Source organism: Hibiscus syriacus, unplaced genomic scaffold (genome assembly GCF_006381635.1).
Source record: "Hibiscus syriacus cultivar Baekdansim isolate YM2019G1 unplaced genomic scaffold, ASM638163v2 tig00110429_pilon, whole genome shotgun sequence".
Taxonomy (NCBI): domain Eukaryota; kingdom Viridiplantae; phylum Streptophyta; class Magnoliopsida; order Malvales; family Malvaceae; genus Hibiscus; species Hibiscus syriacus.
This window is the reverse complement of record NW_024062733.1, coordinates 10739963-10762490: the sequence shown is the minus strand read 5'-3', so window position 1 is coordinate 10762490 and position 22528 is coordinate 10739963. Positions and strand designations below refer to the sequence as shown.

The 22528-nt window shown below is 35.0% G+C and overlaps 1 long non-coding RNA gene across 1 annotated transcript; it reads right to left on the bottom strand.

Moving 5' to 3' along the window:
• Positions 1 to 3337: 3337 nt before the first annotated feature.
• On the bottom strand, positions 3338 to 20710 carry LOC120125177. The gene is made up of 6 exons (XR_005516338.1): positions 20598 to 20710; positions 4531 to 4613; positions 4001 to 4303; positions 3734 to 3831; positions 3514 to 3645; positions 3338 to 3410 (listed from the first exon to the last, which is right to left on the bottom strand). It is a non-coding gene; the product is annotated as an uncharacterized LOC120125177 (long non-coding RNA).
• Between the last annotated feature and the right edge of the window lie 1818 nt (positions 20711 to 22528).

The window sequence follows — 22528 nt, the reverse complement described above, 5'->3', positions numbered from 1 at the left end:
CCATCTCATCTTTCTTGAAAGACTCCCACTTGACTGAATCCTCCACTTGCATTGCTTCATCATAGCACTCTGGTTCACCATTGTTAGTCAGCAACAAGTAGTGCAAAGAAGGAGAATACCGTTGGGTTGGTTTAGGAATTCTGGAGGAGCGTCTCAGTTCTGGTGTGCCTGGTTCTTCTTGAACTGCTTCAGGACTGATCTGGACATCATTTCCAAAAATCTCCTCGAACTCAGCAAATTCCTTTGTTTCATCTTCGGTGTTTGAGCTACTTGATTCTATGGTTGATATGTATTTGTACATCACACTCTCATTGAAAATGACATCTCTGCTTCTGATGATCTTTCGATTTTCATAGTCTCAAAATCGGTAACCGAACTCATCACCACCATAACCAACAAAGACGCATTTGTTGGACTTGGCATCAAGTTTACTTCTTTCAGCAGAATCTATGTGTACATAAAAAAATACAACCAAACACTCTTAAGTGTGAAAGGTTTATTTCTTTCTTGCTCTAAACTTTCTCCGGTATTCTGCCATCCAAAGGAACTGAGGGCCCACAGTTGATCAAGTAAGCTGCAGTGTTGATAGCTTCAGCCCATAGAAATTTGGGCAGTCCGACATGTATCCTCATGCTTCTGGCACGTTCATTTAGAGTTCTGTTCATACGCTCTGCTACGCCATTCTGCTGCGGTGTCATGGGAACTGTTGTCTCCATCTTTATCCCATTATTTGCGCAGAAATTTCTGAATCTTTTATTTTTGTACTCTCCTCCATTATCAGACCTCAACCGCTTGACTTTCAAACCAATCTCATTTTCCACCATGACTTTCCATTTTCTGAAGGTATCAAAGAATTCTGATTTCTTCTTCAGAAAATAAACCCACACCTTCCTTGTAGAATCATCGATGAAGGTGACATAATATAATGAGCCTGCAAGAGATGGAATTGGAGATAATCTACATACATTAGTATGAACCAACTCTAACTTTTCTGCCTTGGGTGTCTTGCCAATCTTTGCAAAACTGACTTTCTTTTGTTTGCTAAAGATGCAATCTTCGCATAGTCCGACATCTACATTCTTTAGATCCGTCAGCTTCCCTTTTGACAAAAGTGTCTTCATCCCTTTCTCGCTCATATGGCCAAGCCTTTGGTGCCATAGGTTTGATTTTCCATCAGCATCTGCTGCAGCAATGTTATTCCCTAAATTTGAGGTTACATAGAGAGTACCAGTCTTCTTACCACGAGCAATGACGAGTGCTCCTTTGGTAATCTTCCATTCACAGCCTAAAAAGGTTGTATTATATCCTTCTCCATCAAGCTGTCCTACAGAAATCAAATTTCTTTTGAGGCCAGGAATATGTCTCACTCCTTTCAGTGTCCAGGTGGTCTGGTTTGACAACTTTAATCGGATGTCTCCTTTTCCGACGATCTTCAAGGTTTCATCATCAACTAGATGAACCCTTCCAAAATCACCACTGACATAGTTCTCCATGATTTCTCGGCATGGGGTGGAGTGGAAAGATACCCCTAAATCTAAGATCCATGATTCAATCGGACTGTTGACGCTTAGAATCATGGCATCACCCGTCTCCTCTGTCACGTTGGCAGATTCCTGTACGCCGGTATTTTTCTTCGGTGCTCGACAATCTCTTTTAAAGTGACCCTTCTTGCCACAGTTATAACAGGTAAAATCTTTCTTTCCTGTTCTTGATTTTCCCGTTCTGGACTTGGATCTGCCACGATTTGAATTTCTTTATGAAGTTCTCCCTCTGGACTCCGTGTGTAAGGCTGAGAAGGTTAATGCTTCACCCGATTCTCTCTGTCAAATTTCTTCACTCAATACCAGATCTCGAACATCATCGAATTTTAATTTGTTATTTCCCGACGAGCTGCTGACTGCTGTAATAGTAGCATTCCAACTGTCTGGTAGAGATGATAAGAGAATTAAAGCTCGAACTTCATCATCGAATTCAATTTCCACTGAACTCAACTGGGTTGTGATTGTGTTGAGTTCATTTAGGTATTGAGCCATTGATGCCCCTTCCGCCATTCGCAAATTGAATATCCGCCTCATCAAATGAACTTTGTTTGAGGCCGATGGCTTCTCATACATACTGGAGAGAGCCGCCATAAGACCCGCCGTGGTCTTTTCTTTTGCTATGTTGAAAGCAATATTTCGGGACAACGTCAGTCAGATAACTCCGAGGGCTTGTCTGTCGAGAAGAGCCCAGTCTTCATTTTTCATGTCCTCTGGTTGCTTTCTTGAGAGACGTTGATAAAGATTTTTCTGGTACAGAAAATCTTCAATCTGCATTTTCCAAAAGCCAAAGTCCGCACCATCGAACTTCTCAATTTTCACCTTCCCTTCGTCTGCAGCCATCGCTCCCACTCGAATCTGGCTTCGTTTGGATCGTTTATGACAATTCTTGCAAACCACCGTGTATTAGAACACATCCGTCGACAAATTCGTATCGCCGAAAAAATTAATTATTCACGAAATTTACTATTCAAGTGATAGTAACCTCGCAAAAAATTGACAAAATTCACAACCAAAAGCTATGATTACCAGTTGTTGGGAAATTAAACTGAGTAATTTTCCTATAACCAGATTAGTGAGAATGCGAAATAAAAGCAGAAAAATAATATCCGAAATTGATAACGGAGTTCAGCCAATTTTGCTTACGTCTCCGGACTGCTGCAGATCTTTTACTAAGAGAGAAAATTTATAGGTGTTTACAAAACACTCACTACTCACAAGAAAGCTCTCTAGTAATGGGAGAAAGAAATGATTTTTGGGATGATTTTGAAGCTAAATGGGTAAGGGTATTTATAGTTGAAACTTAGGGACTAATCTTGAAATTACCCTAAAATACAATGATTAATTATATGATTTAACCATTAACATTTTCAACACAATTAGGTAACCTACATTTGAATTCTAAGCAGCCCCATTTGAATTCAACAACAGCCCTATTTGAATTCAATTTTAACAGCCACCGACTGCAAATATTTTCAACAAAAGTTGGATGCACTGAGTGCTTATTTCTTATGCTCTTACTCGTCCACTGCCAAATGACAATTTCCAATTGAAAATATGCTTCAAAGAAACACTGAGGTTATATTTAAGAAGAATTGGCAAGTTGAGTCTTGCATGCAGAAATATTTAGGTACCTTGACAACACCATTTGAAATAAGCCAAATGCCATTTGGTTTAGAACCCTCTTTGTTAATTGTCATACCACGTGTTTTCATTTTTTCTTTTAGTAGAAACCCGAAGTTTTTCGTGGACAGTAGAAGGAAGGAGGACAGTAGAAGGAAGGGAGCCTAGTAAAGGATGTGCACTTATAAGATAATTTATTTTCTGAATCTTTACTAAGGGAGGATTCCTTAAAAGCTTCTTCAAGTCAGTCTGCAGAAACGAAGGGAAACCATGATATTGTATCGTTCGTGTAATAGCAATATCGAGAGAATAAACCGCCTTAACATGCAACTTTGGTACCAGGAAAAGCTACCTGGACAGCATCATGAAGATGAAGCATTTCCTTTTCTTCCAGTAAACCAACCTTCTCGAGGTTTTGTAAATAATCCATCACATGGTTCAATACCGAGTAGGTCACTTGTCTTGTTTTAACAACACGCAAAACCTGAAGATGTTTTTCAAACGGATTAATAAGTTTGAAGTATAGATGAGAAAGGCTACTGGATAAATACAATTAGATATGGTTGACATACCTGTGGAAAAGTTGTACGGACATATTCCAAAAACTTCCTGGCCTCTTCTCCTTCAGCCTCACTTTCAGAGATTACAGTAGAAGCAACAACACTGTCAACTAAACAGAGAAGTGAAGTTATACGAAATAAGCAGGTTGTTTCAAATGAAGGATTGGAAGTTGGAATCCTATACTTAAGTGAAAAATTCAAGCAAACCAAATAGAGGGAGATAAAATCCAAGAACATTGAAAAGAAAGTCAAAAGGATACATCATAGAATGATCATTACCTATAAACTCATGAAGTTGCCGTTGTGCAATTCTATGAGCTCAAAGAAATGCAGCACAAACACAGCACCCATTTTCCAGCCTTTCCACAGTGAAATACGTGATCAGTTTTTGTGGGAACATACTTGTCTGAAGAAACTTGTAATAATTTGGGAAATGAACATAAGATTTTAAGCCCTTCCAATCACATAAAGGTTCATGAGATGCCACATCAATAGGTTCATCTACAGATTGCATCAGAATATTTGCTGTACTTAGTGAAATTCTCCCTTCATCAAGCATTCCCCAGTATGCTGACTGGACACCTGTTTCAAGAATTTTCAGTCTTCGGATTAGCAAACAAATTACTTCTAAAGAGAACATATTGTATGCTATAGCGCAAAGCCACAAACCATTAAGCAACAGTTTTATATGGCTCGAGTTGAATTTTAATATTACAGAACATACTAACAGGAAGCACAACTGCACTGAAAATCAGTACATGAATAATATAAAATTGAGCATCATGACTAAAAGGAAATGAGGGTTTTACCATTTAAAAGCCGTACTCTGATATATTTCAAGTTTGAAGGGTCCAGGTTATTATCAGCTTCAGCTTCATAATGAGGATGCACACTGTTGTATTTTTGCCCGAGCACAAATTTTTTACTCGGCGGGAAAATAATGTGAATAAATGGTTTAAAATAATTTGGGAGTCGCCATCGGCCTTTTGGGTCAGGTAGGTCGAATACCTAAAAATTATCTTTTAAAAGAGTTTTTAAGAAAATATCAGTTAAAAGATAAACGGATATGCGTTTTAACCAAAAATTCGTTCTTTTTAATAATAAAAAGGGATTCGTGGTCGGTTACGTTTAGGGAAGGATTAGCACCCCTACAACGCCCAAAATTGGTACTTTTTAATTATAAATTGTCTCTATTATTAGAAATTTAAAAATTCAAAATATATTTAATTTATAATCCTATTATTTCAAAATTATAATTATGAAAAAAATATTAATTTATATATATTTATAAATAAAATATTTATTTATTTAGAAATATCAGAAAAGGATTTCTAGGTGCCTTAAGACAGTTCTTTTCTTCGATATTAAAAAATAAATAAATAAATAAATAATTAAAACAATTAATATAATTTATAAAATAGGATATTTATTTATTTAAAAATATCAGAAAATGGACATCCAGTTGTTTTAAGACTGCCATTTCTTAATATTGAAAAATAAATAAATATTAAAATAGGATTAAAATAAGTTAAAAGTAATTAAATAAGATTTTAATAAATAAAATAAATATTATGTATTATATAAATATATATATTTATGGCTAAATAATAATAATAATAGTAATAATAATTAAAAGTAAACATATAAAATTAACATATAACTAAACAATGAATAAAATTAAAACTATATATTTAAAATAAATAAAACTTGTAAAAAATAAATAAAAATTGAAATTAGTGACTAAATTATAACCTAATAGAATTAAATACCTAATTTATAATTAATTATTTAAAATTACAGGGATTAAACATGTTATTTTACTCATTTATTAATTTATGGACTAAATAAAACTATATTAAATTCGAATGTCAAATTAGAATAAATTAAAACATGCTATTCAGATTAAAATATTAATTACTAAACTATAAGAGACTAAATTCAGTATTCACCCTAAATATATAATTATACTGGACATGACTAAAATAAAATAAAATAAACTTCGAAGACTAAATTATAATAGGCAAAAATTGCTTTCAGTGACTAAATTGCAAGGTATACAAAATTGGAGCATTGCGGACGGGGTTTACCCTTTATGAAATTACAGAAACACCCTCCCCCAAAACGGCGTCGTTTGGCAGAGGGTATTTAAATACCCTAAACGGCTGGCCCGAAGGGCCAGCATCCTCATTTCTTCTCTTCTTCTTCTCTCTCAATAATGAGAGAGCCAGAGTTCTCTCTGGCTTCTCTCTACAAATTCCCTCACCGGAGGGATAAGGCCACCGGACGGCCACCATGCTCCGGCTCCGATCCCCGCCACTGGCCACCGTTCACGGTGGCCGGAGTTTGGAAAAATAGCCTAAATCGATCCTTTGTTTCCCCTAAACCCAAATCTAATTTCTTTTTCTCCTAAAACTCTTTCAATAGATGTAGATCTAAACAAAAGCCGAAGGTTTACCTTGATTTACAAAAGTTTCCGGTGACGTTTGGTATCTCGGGGGTAAGTTCTTTTTTTTCTCTGTTTTTATTTTTGATTGTTGATGTTTGCTGTTGGTTGCTGTGTTCTCGTTGCTTCTCTGTTCTCTTTTTTGATGTCTCTCTTTTTTTTTTGCAGGTTCGATTTTATAGGCCTCGAAGAGGCTCTCTTCGGACCGTATAATAAGGCGGTCTTCGGTGAGTCACCCTTGAACATCGACGCGTAGAGGGGCAGCTGGCCTTCTGGAGACTTGTGTGGGTGTCGTGGAAGATGGCTGAGGCATCTGGTAGCAGTTGGTTGAAGCAGTGGTGTCGGCAGCGGGGTGTTGGACCATCTGGCAGTGTGGAACGATGACAGCAGAGGCGGCGACTGTTAATCTTTCTCAGCGGCGGCAACGTAGAAGCTAGGGTTTAGAAACCCTAGATGCATCATGCTGGACCTCCTGTGGACCGTTGGATCTTAGCATGATCCAACGGCTGTGAGCAATGACGGCTGGGTGTTGAGGATGAAAACCCTAGCTTTATTTAGGGTTAGTCTTGGGCCATCTAAGTATGGGCCAAATCTGATTGGTCTTCCAGATTTGTAAAATGGTTTGTAATATTTATTAAATAATCATAATATATATAATATATAATAATAATAATAATAATAATTTTAATAATAATAAATTAAGTAAAATGAAAAATTAGTGTTTACAGCTGCCCCTCTTTGCTCATTCTTGTGTTAACAAGAATAGAGCAAAGACGAAAAAGATAATAATTTTTATTTGACTTCTTTTGAGTAAAACTGAAATGTTGAAAACATCATCCCAGAGGTCTTAAAAACATCATGCACTGAAGGGCTTACAGATGACCCGAAGGTTTTGAAAACATCAAAAAGCTCCCGAAGGCTTTTTGAAAACATCATGCACTGTAGGACTTACTGATGAGCCTAAGGCTTTGAAAACATCAAAAAAGCTCCCGAAGGCTTTTTGGAAACATCATGCACTGCAGGACTTACAGATGACCCGAAGGTTTTGAAAACATCAAAAAGCTCCCGACGGCTTTTTGAAAACATCATGCACTGTAGGACTTACAGATGACCCTAAGGCTTTGAAAACATCAAAAAGCTCTCGAAGGCTTTTTGGAAACATCATGCACCGCATGACTTACAGATGACCCGAAGGTTTTGAAAACATCAAAAAGCTCCCGAAGGCTTTTTGGAAACAACATGCAATGCAGGATTTACAGATGACCCTAAGGCTTTGAAAACATCAAAAAGCTCCCGAAGGCTTTTTGGAAACATCATGCACTGTAGGACTTACAGATGGCCCTAAGGCTTTGAAAACATCAAAAAGCTCCCGAAGGCTTTTTGGAAACATCATGCACTGTAGGACTTACAGATATGGGAAATAGTTTACTAAGTAAGAAACTATGGAAATCGTTTTCTTACTATTCAACAATTTCATTTTCAGAAAAGATTGAATGAGAAACTGTGGAAAATCATTTTCTCATTCTTTTTCAAAATAACTTGTTGATTGGGTAACATGCCCCATTTCAAAATAACTCGAAATAACTGTCTCAAGCGAGATAAATCTTTGTTTTAAGAAAAACAATCTCAAGTGAGATAAATTTTTGTTTCAAGTGAAACTGTCTCAAGCGAGACAAAATTTGTTTTAAGAAAAACAATCTCAAGTGAGATAAAGTTCTGTTTCGAGTGAAACTGTCTCAAGCGAGACAAATTTTGTTTTAAGAAAAACAATCTCAAGTGAGATAAAGTTCTGTTTCGAGTGAAACTGTCTCAAGCGAGACAAATTTGTTTTAACAAAAACAATCTCAAGTGAGATAAATTGCTATTTGAAAACATCCTGCAATGTAGGTCTTATGGATGTGGGAAATAATTTACTAAGTAAGATACTATGGAAATCGTTTTCTTACTTTTCAACAATTTCATTTTCAGAAAAGATTGAATGAGAAACTATGAAAATCGTTTTCTCATTATTTTTCAAAATAACATGTTGATTGGGTAACATGCCCCAATCTCAAGATAATGCTGTTGGAAATAGTTTACTAAGTAAAAAAACTAAGAAAATCGTTTTCTTACTTTTCAACAATTTCATTTTAGAAAAGATAAAATGAGAAACTATGAAAATCGTTTTCTCATTATTTTTCAAAATATCATGTTGATTGGGTAACATGACCCAATCTCAAGATAATGCTCATTCTTGTGGATTACGTCCATATATTCTTCAGATGTTTGCGTGATTCATGTATTTGCGGTTTTGAATTCTACCCAATCTGTAAAACTTCATGTTTGAATGCACTCAGATGTATCAATGTAATGCATTATCTATTGTGCAAATGATGTTTTTATGAATGCATGAATGTTGATTCAATATTCATTTGACTTCAAAGTGGTGAACTTGGTCTTCCTTCACTTCATTATTTATTGCCAAGGTTACCTCTGGATATCAGTGTAGCAACTTATGCCATAAGGCTGAAGAACCATTTGATCAACTGGTATCTTTGTGTCTTCTTTGCTTTTTTAAAGTCTCAGAGGAAATGTTTCATTTATGGAACTCTTGCCATAGTCCAAACTATGATCTTGATGCACTATTCTGTCTTTGATAAAACCACCTTTCTTTGCTTGGACTTGTGTAGAAATCCAATAAAGCTTTCATCTTTGAAAAGAGAATCTATCATCTTTAAAAAGAGAATCTAACATCTTTGAAGAGTGTAGATGTAGATATGTCTGACTCAGCGGGGATTAATTAGGAGAGTAGAGTATGTTCTGATTTGACTCTTGAAACAGATCATAAGGAAGATTTATCCTAATTCCTTTCATGTCTCCACATCTAATTGGATCTCGAACAAGGCAACTTGGACCATATCATGTCGAGATGTTTAACAACAACCTATCGTTCAACCATAATTGGCTCCACTAGTTTCTTGTTGTTAAAATTTCAGCTCTCCTTCTGTGGAAATAAATCTTCATCATATCTCACTTTTAATCTTGGGGTTGAAGAAGATAAAATTTATCTTGGATCAATAAAGGAAAACCATATGATAACAACATTGGTTTAGCATCGGAATAACTGGTTCGTAAAACATTTGACAACACATTCATCATTTCCTGTGGTTTCTACTTAGATGTAAAACATTTGACAACACATTCATCTTTTCCTGTGGCTTCTGCCAAGATTTCTCAATCAATGAAACTCTTTGCATATTTGTTCAAAGCTTTTGTATGATGTCACAAGATCACTTGAGAACAAAACTCAATGGGAATACAAGTGAAATGTTGGTGTGTTTCATGACCAAAACTTGATCAAATTCACAAAATATGCTAGTATCGAACTGAATAAGAGATACTAACTGATCTTGATATCATCTCGGGCAAAGGCAAAAGTGATATTGATCACGCTTTCTTCTGTAATGAGCGTTGTAAGAAGTAGAAACACACCCACTATAAGAGCCATGTATGGAAAGATATCCGTAGAATTCTTGACGCTGGGGATGAAACGCACATGATAAACCAAATAGATGAAAACTCAGTTCAGTCTAGCTGGCAATGATAACCCCAGTAACATCGGGAAAGAGCAATATACATGAGCTTCTCTCTTCAATGTCATCAAGTAAACAAAACTGATGTGAAAAACAACTTTGTAACCTCAACAGTATGGTTGAAACTAACTGACAGGAATCTCAAAGAAATATTTTCAATTATCACCGACACACAAAAGGCCAAATTCAGAGTTCGAGGTCTCGAGGAATTGATCCTTGGATCGAATGGTCTACAAAGGGATCATCTTTATTCATGCAACCATGATGTAGCTTAACAAAGAACACACTTTCATGTGACACATGGTTTAAGAAGATTGGGTATTTGAAACCATACTTGCTGAATAAATATTTATTCAACAACAGGACCATAATGAAACTGTCTGATGAACGAAGCAATTATGTGTAGTCAGATTGACTGTTATTGTTTCACCATTTTCATTCTTCATATCTTTCTGTCTCATTGGAAATATCTGCTCAAGTCAATGATTTTTAACACATGATGATGTGGGCCTTCAGCATGCCCCAACATTTGCTAATAAAATATTCAAAAATGCATCAACAGTCCTAATTCTGATTGAAATGGGCTTTCTGCATGCCCCGATATTTACTTTTTGTTAATCTGAGCCTTCAAAATGCCCCACATGGATCTGTCTGAAGGAACCTTTAAAATGTCCCAACATTTGCTGATACAAATGTTAAAAGTGTGCTCAACATTACTTCTTGTTGAGATGAGCCTCCAAGAATGCCCAAATATTCATATTGTTGTGAGCCTTCAAAATGCCCCAATATTCTATTTCTGGTTGAAATGGGATTTCAAGATGTCCTACATGGATCTTTCTGAATTGGGCCTTCAAAATACCCCGACCTTCTAAACTGTAAGGCTTACTCTCAACGTCTATTTGACTTGAATATCATGATCCCCACGAGGTCCAATTTTGACAATGAACTGTTGTAGGTACTTGTAGCTTTATTCATGCTCCAAATTTGTTTATCTTGAATACTCTCATTCTGGTGTCACTAAACAGCAATGTTGTCAGGTAACTGAAGGAATTATCTTCATGTTGTCACAAACTTAAGAAGTACTCAATCATTCTGACAGAAACGTCTAAGATATGTGTCTTCTAAATGAGGTGACCATTTCTATATCTGGAGGGATTTAATCAGACAAAGCAGTATAAATAGCTTGATAATCTGTTCCAGGCGGACACAGTGGCTTATCATCTTTCAGTGAATGCTATTTCTGGAATATACTTTCTGTAGAAGAGAAACCAATTTATGTGAACAGTAATCTGATGCAATAGCAAGACTACATATACAGTGGTACAGGCTCATCAAAAATCCACACCCATGCAACATGTTGATTCTGATAACTACTCATCTGATTATGAAACGATCTTTCAGGATGATTTCACAGATATTTGATAGTTCTTCTGATATTGAGGAAATCCTGAATTATGATTCTGATGAGGAGAATAAACTGTTATACTTGACGAAAATGGGATACTCAAATGCTAAGTCTTCAATAGTCATAGAGATGTGGTCCTGATTCATCAATTGTAGAGTTGACAGATTTTATATGTGCTGCTCAAATGGCTAAGGCTGACGCATTTCTTCCAATATAAGGTAGGAATTCATTATGCAATGACCCCAATTACAAGCAAAGGTGAAACTTGGGCTATAATTTTTGAAAAGGAAGAAGCAGAGGAAGCTTAAAAAGAAGCTTCTTAATGAAGACGATCATGCAGTTCATCTTTCAATTCCAATGATTGGTTCTGGGGTTCCTACCGAACCAGATCAGATAACTCAAAGAACACTTCCAGAAGATGCTATTGGGCCTCCTTATTTCTACTATGAGAACGTGGCGCTTGCTCTAGTTGATGTTTGGACCAAAATGTCATAGTACTTATACGATGTAAATCCAGAATTTGTTGATTTGAAGTATTTTTGTGTTGCTGCACGGAAATGGGGCTATATTCATAATCTGCCAATTGAGAACATATTTCCTCTTATTCTACTTTCTCATTGCACCATACATGATGCTTTTCCATTGACAACAAACTGGTGACCTTCCTGGGATAAAGTTGAACTGTTTAAAAATATGTAGAGGAAGTGCCAAATTGACAGAAAGGATCCGTAAGGCTCTTGAAGCTTATGACGATGAGTCACCTTCGAGTGTCCATAAGTATGTTCTTGATGAGTGCCGAAAATGGAATCTAGTATGGGTTTGAAGGAATAAAGTTGTTCCACTTGAATCTGATGAGGTGGAAATGCTTCTAGGTTTCCCTAAAATCCATACACGAGGAGCTGCTAGAGACATATTCTCCGGTGATATCAATGTCCTGTCTTTTTTCTGGGATCAGTGATGCAGAGGTTGCCTTTTACTGTCTTGGCATACCTTTGAAAACATATGTGCAAGAACTGAATGATGATCGGTTGGAGCAATTGATGAGTAGATTTGTTGAATTCGACCTTGTCGTCGGTGGCATCCCGTGTAACAACCTTACTGGAAGAAATAAACATCATCAGGATGAATTAGAAGATTTTTGTTGGTGCATTTTCTTGTAATGACTGCTACGACAACTGTCTCTTCTACTGCTCTAAAATATCCCACTCTTTTTGAATCATAGAACAATTTAGTCGACAGTAAAATTGGTTATCTTCAACTTTTGGAATCCTGTAACCAATGTTACCCTATATAAAAGGCCTATAAGGGTAGATTTTGTTCCAATGTCTTATTATGTGCCATAAGTCCTAAAATTCAAATTCAACAATCTTTTGAAGGACATAATGGATATCATCTTGACAAAGAAAATGATCGGCATAGAAGAAGTAGCAATGATGTATCAAGACTTGAGCCAACATCACGGTATAACCAGAGTGCAGGTAGTGACTTGTTCATGGCTTTATGATGTAATCTTCTAGAGAACATGAATTGATGGTTGGGGAAAATAATCTGTCTAGTGATACTTATCGCCCTCAGCATGAGATAAACGATAATCTTTCTTGATGAGCTGCTAATAATGTCATAGGAGAGTGTCACAAGTTCAATTCTCCAGACTTTCTGGCTTCTTGGACCACTTGCCTTCAAAAATGTGAAGTGCTTCATCATTCTGGCGTCGTTCATTCTTTTTCTACAACAGAGGTAGAATAAGCAATAATTGCTTCAAGGACCTTCCTCATTTGAGACTGTCCTGTTTGAAAATGTTTTTTCTCCTTTCTTTATCGAAGAATGAAAGAATTTTGCAGAATGTTGCCTATCATAAGTTCACAATAAAATCAAATCATAAGCATGAATTCAAAGAATATCAAAAGAATCAAAAACTCTGTAATGTTTAAAAATTATAATTCTTTGACAAGTATCAATATTTGGTTTGGTTTCAGGATGGCCTTCCTATTTTCTATGGTTACATCTATTTAAGATGTCACTCATCTCTCGCTCTTTGTGAACTTTGTCACATGTCTCACTTTGAGGACTTTGTATTTTAACTGGATGCGTACAAAATGACGCAACTAGGATTGTCAATCACTAGACCTTCTAGAGTCCTTCTATTTCAATTCTTTGGAATCTTTCATTTAGACTCATCTAATCAAAGTAGTGCGAAAATATCGGTCTAAAAATGAAATTTCTGAGTTCTTGTGTGAAGTTGACTATAACAGGTGTTTCACAACTCCCTTAGTCCATTTGTTAACACATTTTCCATTTTGGCTAGTTGAATTCAGCTTTATTGTATATAATATTATAATCACCTTTATCAGGTTAATTGAAACTTATCCATAAAGCCAGGGCTATTAACCAATTGCTCTAGAGGGACAATTTTATTGCATATAATAATATAATGGGTTGGCTGAATATTATCCATAAAGCCGGGGCGATTAACCGTTTGCTCTAGTGGGACAACTCAAGCTTTATTGTATATAATAATATAACATGGGTATCCAAATCCAATTTCTTAAGCTTGTTAAGAAGAACCTGTTATAGTCTAGGTGTTTTGGTGGAATTCAGAAAATCTCTTTGTTAGAGTTCAATTCTCAAGCAACTGATTTAAACTAGATTTACCTATTTGTAAAAATTATGTTCATCATCGAATGTCATCAATAGAAAAATACTCTAGTCAGTTTTGTAATGTAATACACCAATGATGCCCCATGTTGTACGCTCCTATATATAAATACCAAGCCTTTTTGTAATTCCTTTCAATAGGAGTAGGCTATCTCATATTTGTAATACGATAGTGTTTGGGTGTATTTCTTCTGAGGTAAGGTCAATGGTCCTTGTTTTTCTGGTTTTCAATCCTGATATTCTGTCAAAGATTATAACTCTAATCATGAAGAGCTTTTTAATCCAGTTGATATTCAAAGAATTGCAAGATTGTAAAATTGAATCAATGCTCATAACCTTAATAAGCAACACAAATTTATTTATTGCACAAAAGGCGGAGAAAGGAACAAAAAACAAGTTCAAACAAGATGCTGAAAATAGAAAAGTACTACAGTGGTAGGTAACACTTCCACTTATTTATCTATCATGCTTCATTACTTCTCTAATGTTGGGTATGTAATAGGATCAGGATTTTCATCCTTATTTGCCCCCCATTTCTTGATCATTTCTTGTGTCAAAACCCCTTTGTCAACAAGCATCTCAATTTATTTTAACAGTGGCCTACAATTGACTCTAGAATGTCCCTTTACCCCCCAAGTGGAAATTACAAACATTATCTTGATCATAGCTATGAGCAGAAGGGTTTGATGTCACTTTAGTTGGTCTTGGTGTGATGTTTTGACCTTTAACCAAATGAGGATACAAGTCTGAAATGGAAGTTTGGAACACTTCCAAAGTTTTTCTTGATCCCATGACTTTCTTTGGTCGATCCGAACAGTTACTTACTCTTTTTCTTTTACAAATGCGGGAACTCTGGATACGACACTCATTTACATCATCGGCTTTTACTTTTTGATCTGTCGGGCTCTTGGATGTGACTTTTGAGTTTTCTTCACTGATTTCATTCTTAATTAAATCTCCACTTTTCACAAGATTCCTGAATTCCTTTGTCGGATTTGCATGCATTAACTCGAAGAAAGGCGCTGGAAGGGAATCACGAAACATACATGATATTTCTTCTTCTAATATGGGAGGTTGAACTTGTGCTACCACTCCTCTCTATCTTAAGGCATATTCTTGAAATCTTTCATTGGTTTTCTTCTTTACTCTTCGAAGATCCATACGTGTTGGAGCTAAGCCTTTAACATACCGATATTGTTCCAAAAATGCATCAACTAAATCAACCCATCTCTTGATCTGTTCTTGTGTCAACTGATTGTACCAGACTACTGCTGGGCCAATAAGGCTATCATGGAAAGAGTGAATTAACAGATCATCAGAACTTAAATATACTTCCATTTTTCTGTAAAACATTCTCAAATGGATTAAGGGACAACTACTGCCATCATATTTTTCAAAATTTGGCATTTTGAAATCATGGGGAATAACCAAGTGTGGAACCAAACTGAGTTCTCTTGCTTCTAGTTCTTTGTGGGAAGTATCAACACATTTTATATTTTTGATTGCTTCATCCATCCTCTTAAATCTTTCCTCATATTGTGAATAATGAACGAGGCTATTCTTTGGGTTCAAGTGGGGTGCCCCAGTGTATGTTATCTTTCTTGACTCTTCATTCTGATAGCATGGTTGCTCTTTAGTAGTTATCTCTTCTTTATCAGATGCCATCCTCTGACTAATTTGATTTGATTCATCTGGTACTGAATCTTATGCTTCTTTCCTTATATCATGAAGTAACCTTGTCAATACTTCTAGCCACTGATCTTGTAGTCCCTCATAAGATTGCTTCATTATTTTTATGATGATGGTAAAGTAATATGAATGGTCTTAGTTTTTACTGTTACAGAACCTTTCATGAATTATATACATGTTTTTATAATTAAATTATATAACAATATTTAAATAAAAAAATGTAATGTAAATGCGAAAATGAATAAATGCCAAAATAAACACGCAAAATGTGCATTTCAAAGATGTAAACATAAAAGTATAAATACAAAATGAAAAATGCAAAGATGCAAAATGCAAAATGCAAATGTATGAAAAGGTGTTACTCAAGAGTGATCATCTTAGAACAGATTTCATTGAACACAAAAGCTTTGGTACATCAAACAAAACTTTTACATATAGGGGATAGCTTTCACTCCTAACTTCTCTATTTCCCTTAAAAGCCAAACTAACTTCCACTCATGCTCAGGTGTGGAGTTCTCAATCTGCTTTAATTCTCTTGCGAAGGCAGCTATGTCCACCAGCTTATGAGCCACATTGTTTGCTTGAACAACAGCTTTCTTCATGACAGTGTCTTTTTCCTTCATCTTCTGTGTCAATTCCCGGAGTTGTAGGCAATGTTGCTCATTTTCCCTTTTAATGGAATCTTTATGGTTACAGAGTTCTCGTACAAGATCTCCATAATCATCTAAACATTTCTTCAATGTCTTGTTCTTGTCGATAGTGGCTTTTAATTCAATATCAATCTCATACTGATGAATCTGATATGAAACTTCCATGTTGGTCATAGCACTATTCAACATTTGATTTTTGACTTGACATCTTTTCAATTCACTAACAGACGTATTGCATCTTTCTTCTACAACTCGTGAATTATGATAAAACTTTTTGACTCGTCCTTCATGTATGTTACAGTTCTTCTTCAATTTGGTGACCCCTGTTATCCACTCTTCTGGGGTGTTCCCTATACCAGTATTTTGAAAGGCTTGACTGACCTTCTGGAAATCTTCTTGTATGCTTTACATTTCAGTGCTCAATTTATCGTTTTGATTATTCAAATGACATATTTGAGCTTCGAACCTCAGCAAATCTTCTTCCTTCTGGACGTCCCTACTGATGCTATTACCTTTGAATACATTTGGTGTTGATCTGGCAGGATCTTCAATTACCAAACTAGGTTGATCATTTATCATATATTGTAAGGTTCCATAATCCAAAATACTTTGGACTCGACATTTGAAGGAAGACAATTCTCGATGGTATGTCCTTGAGCTCCGGCATGATATTCACAATGAACGTTGATGTCATACCAATTTGGATACGGAGGTTGGAATGGTTTTTTGTAATATGGAGCTACTTCTTGTGCTTCAAGTAACTTTTCATACAACTCTTTATATGATATAGGTATAGCATCAACATGAGAACCGCCTTTTGTCTTGGATTGAGCCTGAGTTTTAGACGTCGGGAGCAGACTAAACTTCGTTGATTTTAGATTATATGATTTCTTCTCATCTCTGGGAGCTTTTACAGTTGTCACCATTTCCTTGGTATCTCCAGATGACTTGTGAATACGAATGATGATTGTCTGTAACTTCTCCAATTGATTAGGATCAGAAGTCCCTTGCATATCTGAAATTGCAGGATTATCTTCATTAAGCTTTCTTTCTTTCTGTGCAGGAATCTCTTCTCCTTTGGCCAAAACAGATATTTTATCCATCATCTTGGACATCTGCTCTCTTATTTCTCGTATCTCCTCTTGCTCTTTAATGGACACATGATCTTTAGGTGCATAGCTTTCTTCTATCCTCGGAGTTCCCTCGGGATGCGATTCCTTGGCTGCATCATATTTTGTTCGATCATAAAACTTTTTGTCCATTTATGATTTCTTTCCAATTTGATAAACAGTCTTTTAAGTCAACACCTTTTGGTTATGCTATGATCATGCAATGCAAACAAAAGAAATCAATATAAACAAGTTAGAGCAAAACAAAATGTATGAAAAAAATAAGAAAGGAAATAAATAAATTGGTAAGTACCAATTAATGAAAAGAAAATATTCTACCTATTATGGTATATAATATATCATAACCTCATGCTTTCTAGTTCCATGCTTTGTTTGGAAAAATTAACCTAACAACATGATTACTAGTTCGCAAACATTTATTCAGAGAGAAAAATAATAAATTAAATAAATTAAAAACTAGAGCTTATTTCTCCTTTGTGTACACCTATGAACAGAGGTTCAGTACTGTCTTAGATCTGGTGAATTTCTAGGGTTTATTATATGCAGAGTTTCAGTTCTAGGAGTAAAGGTACTCGAATTGTCCTTGTTGATGCCCCCTTGGGCTGTCAAACCCTCAATCCTAGTCCATTACAGACTTAAGCGGATCGAGTTCAATTCGAGGGGACACATTTCTCTATGCCTGTCACGGAGAATAAATTCTCACGAAGACATAGAGCATATGAACCCCGAAAGTTACTTGCTAGGTCTGACACGGAGAATAAATTCTCACGAAGACGTCGCTTTCACTCCCACTTAAAAGGGACAAGCTTGATTAGAAAGCTTATGTTATGCAATGCAAGTGTTGTGTGTGAGGAGAAATATTCAAACCTTTGACAAATAATTAAATGAAAAATTTAATATATGAAAATAAAGTAAAAATAATAAATATAATAAATATTATGAAAATCATAAAAATTTGAAAGAAAATAATTAAAAATTAAATAAATGAATTTTTAATTTCTAATTAATAGAGACAATTTATAATTAATTTTAAAGTTTGACAATCCCCAGCGGAGTCGCCAAGCTGTCGTAACTGGTTTTTGCCCGAGCACGAATTTTTTACTCAGCGGGAAAATAATGTGAATAAATGGTTTAAAATAATTTGGGAGTCGCCATCGGCCTTTTGGGTCAGGTAGGTCGAATACCTAAAAATTATCTTTTAAAAAAGTTTTTAAGAAAACATCAGTTAAAAGATAAACTGATCTGCGATTTAACCAAAAATTCGTTCTTTTTAATAATAAAAAGATATTCGTGGTCGGTTACGTTTAGGGAATGATTAGCACCCTTACAACGCCCAAAATTGGTACTTTTTAATTATAAATTGTCTCTATTATTAGAAATTTAAAAATTCAAAATATATTTAATTTATAATCCTATTATTTCAATATTATAATTATGAAAAAATATTAATTTATATATATTTATAAATAAAATATTTATTTATTTAGAAATATCAGAAAAGGACTTCTAGGTGCCTTAAAACAGTTCTTTTCTTCGATATTAAAAAATAAATAAATAATTAAAACAATGAATATAATTTATAAAATAGGATATTTATTTATTTAAAAATATCAGAAAATGGACATCCAGTTGTTTTAAGACTGCCATTTCTTAATATTGAAAAATAAATATTAAAATAGGATTAAAATAAGTTAAAAGTAATTAAATAAGATTTTAATAAATAAAATAAATATTATGTATGATATAAATATATATATTTATGGCTAAATAATAATAATAATAGTAATAATAATTAAAAGTAAACATATAAAATTAACATATAACTAAACAATGAATAAAATTAAAACTATATATTTAAAATAAATAAAACTTGTAAAAAATAAATAAAAATTGAAATTAGTGACTAAATTATAACCTAATAGAATTAAATACCTAATTCATAATTAATTATTTAAAATTACAGGGATTAAACATGTTATTTTACTCATTTATTAATTTATGGACTAAAATAAAACTATATTAAATTCGAATGTCAAATTAGAATAAATTAAAACATGCTATTCAGATTAAAATATTAATTACTAAACTATAAGGGACTAAATTCAGTATTCACCCTAAATATATAATTATACTGGACATGACTAAAATAAAATAAACTTCGAAGACTAAATTATAATAGGCAAAATTTGCTTTCAGTGACTAAATTGCAAGGTATACAAAATTGGAGCACTGCGGACGGGGTTTACCCTTTATGAAATTACAGAAACACCCTACCCCAAAACGGCGTCATTTGGGAGAGGGTATTTAAATACCCTAAACGGCTGGCCCGAAGGGCCAGCATCCTAATTTCTTCTCTTCTTATTCTCTCTCAATAATGAGAGAGCCAGAGTTCTCTCTGGCTTCTCTCTACAAATTCCCTCACCAGAGGGATAAGGTCACCGAACGGCCACCATGCTCCGGCTCCGATCCCCGCCACCGGCCACCGTTCACGGTGGCCGGAGTTTGGAAAAATAGCCTAAATCGATCCTTTGTTTCCCCTAAACCCAAATCTAGTTTCTTTTTCTCCTAAAACTCTTTCAATAGATGTAGATCTAAACAAAAGCCGAAGGTTTACCTCGATTTACAAAAGTTTCCGGTGACGTTTGGTATCTTGGGGGTAAGTTCTTTTTTTTCTCTGTTTTTATTTTCGATTATTGATGTTTGCTGTTGGTTGCTGTGTTCTCGTTGCTTCTCTATTCTCTTTTTTGATGTTTCTTTTTTTTTTGCAGGTTCGGTTTTATAGGACTCGAAGAGGCTCTCGTCAGACCGTATAATAAGGCGGTCTTCGGTGAGTCACCCTTGAACATCGACGCGTGGAGGGGCAGCTAGCCTTCTGGAGACTTGTGTGGGTGTCGTGGAAGATGGCTGAGGCATCTGGCAGCAGTTGGTTGAAGCAGTGGAGTCGGCAGCGGGGTGTTGGACTATCTGGCAGTGTGGAACGATGACAGCAGAGGCGACGGCTGTTCATCTTTCTCAACGGCGGTAACATAGAAGCTAGGGTTTAGAAACCCTAGCTGCATCATGCTGGACCTCTTGTGGACCGTTGGATCTTAGCATGATCCAACGGCTGTGAGCAATGACGGCTGGGTGTTGAGGATGAAAACCCTAGCTTCATTTAGGGTTAGTCTTGGGCCATCTAAGTATAGGCCAAATCTGATTGGGCTTCCAGATTTGTAAAATGGTTTGTAATATTTATTAAATAATAATAATATATATAATATATAATATTAATAATAATAATAATTTTAATAATAATAAATTAAGTAAAATGAAAAATTAGTGTTTACACACACGGTCCCCCTCCAAATCATTTAAGCTTGTGATGTATCTCTTTACTGTAGGCCAATCAGCAGTTCCAAGTTCCTCATCATCTCCTAGGTCTTCAAAATCCTCGAATGCTTTGTCCAACATTTCATGCTTTGTGTAGTCCAGTATACGCTTCTGTAGAAGTAAATATAAATGCAAAACAGAAAATGGGATCTTACAACCAAAGTGATGGAGAAGACAGAACACATGGAAATAATGTCCTTATGGAACATACTCAAAAGAGAGAAAAATAATAACTAAACCTTAAAATAGGTAATGCAGCTAATAAATTAAGGATAATATAGTATATAAATGCTCAAGCTTAGTAAATATTCAGGTTGGATCCCTTTCAGGGAAGTAATTGAGCAACTTACCTTGGGTGGTGACAGTTTATCCATATCCAGAAAATGTAAAATGAACTGTGTAGTTGATCCATTCACAATAAGTGTCAAGAATACAATTCCATCGGTGAAGAAAACAAACTGCAGTAAATTAATAATATCAGTGTCATTTCTAGGTATATACTGACGAAGCATTATAATACGATCAGGAAGCATATCGCGAAAACTCACCAGGCTTCCTGTTTCAGAACTGATATTCGGCGAGCCGTCACTGGAACGCTAAACACAATCAAGCATTCAACCAAAACAAATATAGATCAGTATTAACACATAAAAAATACCTTAATATGATATAGCAGTCATAGCAATGCATGCAGATAATGCTGCATTTATAACAATTCTAAGCATTTATAATCTATATGTAAACATGTAAGGAGCTAATACATGCAAACATACCTTAACAGATAGAGAAAGTGATAATGCAACAGCCCCTCGGAGCCCTGGACATATTAGGATGGCAGCTTCCTTTAAATCCAAACCATATCCAAAATACGTTAAAAATGGATATAATGCTCCAACAACAATGCAACGTGATGCTTGGACAAAGATGTACAGAAGAATCAAATAGCCCCATGAATGTTCTGAAGAAGAAAAAAGAAACAGATTCATGATGTTTCCTCGACCACAGAAGTCATTTAATTGGGTAGACATAAAGAGTAACAAAGAGATCTATGGAACCCAGTTTATTTCAGTAAAAATATAAGAAAGATGAAAAGAATGGACAATATTTTAAATAGAAGATGATGAAGAGCATACAAGTAATATAAAACTTTCTTTACTCCAATAGTTCAAATATGATGAAGTAGAGAAAATAACTGGAGGACGGTTAACTGGCAAACTTTTTAAAATATAGAAAACATATTGCAAGTGTATGAAAAGAGTAATACTAATCCTTTTTCATAAAATGTAAGCAGAACCATTGTTATGAAAAATCTTATCATTGCCAAGAATGCCTTCAGCTATAACAACCCCACTGCAAAAGCAAGAGAAAAAAATAAATATCTGTCAGATATTTTTATCACTCAAAATATCATATTTCATTGAATTAAAAAAGTTAATCAAGATGTCACCCTTAAAGGAACAGCTGCTGACTGTCACCCTTAAAGGCTGTCTTTGCAACAGCTGCATAAAACCTGCCCATGGATCATAACCTCAACAGATTTGTTTTGTAGGAATTAGATAAGGAATCATGTAGAGCTGTTCTACTTACACTCCTAAAGTCATCACTGCCAAAACACCAGAAACTTCAATACCTTCTTAACCCTGTAACATAAAATGCGTAAGTTCTTACCAACAAAGCTCGACCGAGTTAATAAATTACTACCATATGCCATATTGTATTACATTTGACAACGTTTCGATTAATATGTATAAGAAAGATTCATCTTTTGTATGAAAAATATTAGAAAATAAACATAAAGTGAAGTAAACAATGTAGCTCACGGTAAGTGTCAAAGTAATCTCAATCACTGTATCATTGAAAATAAATCCAAGCCACAAAACTGATGTGTCGAAAC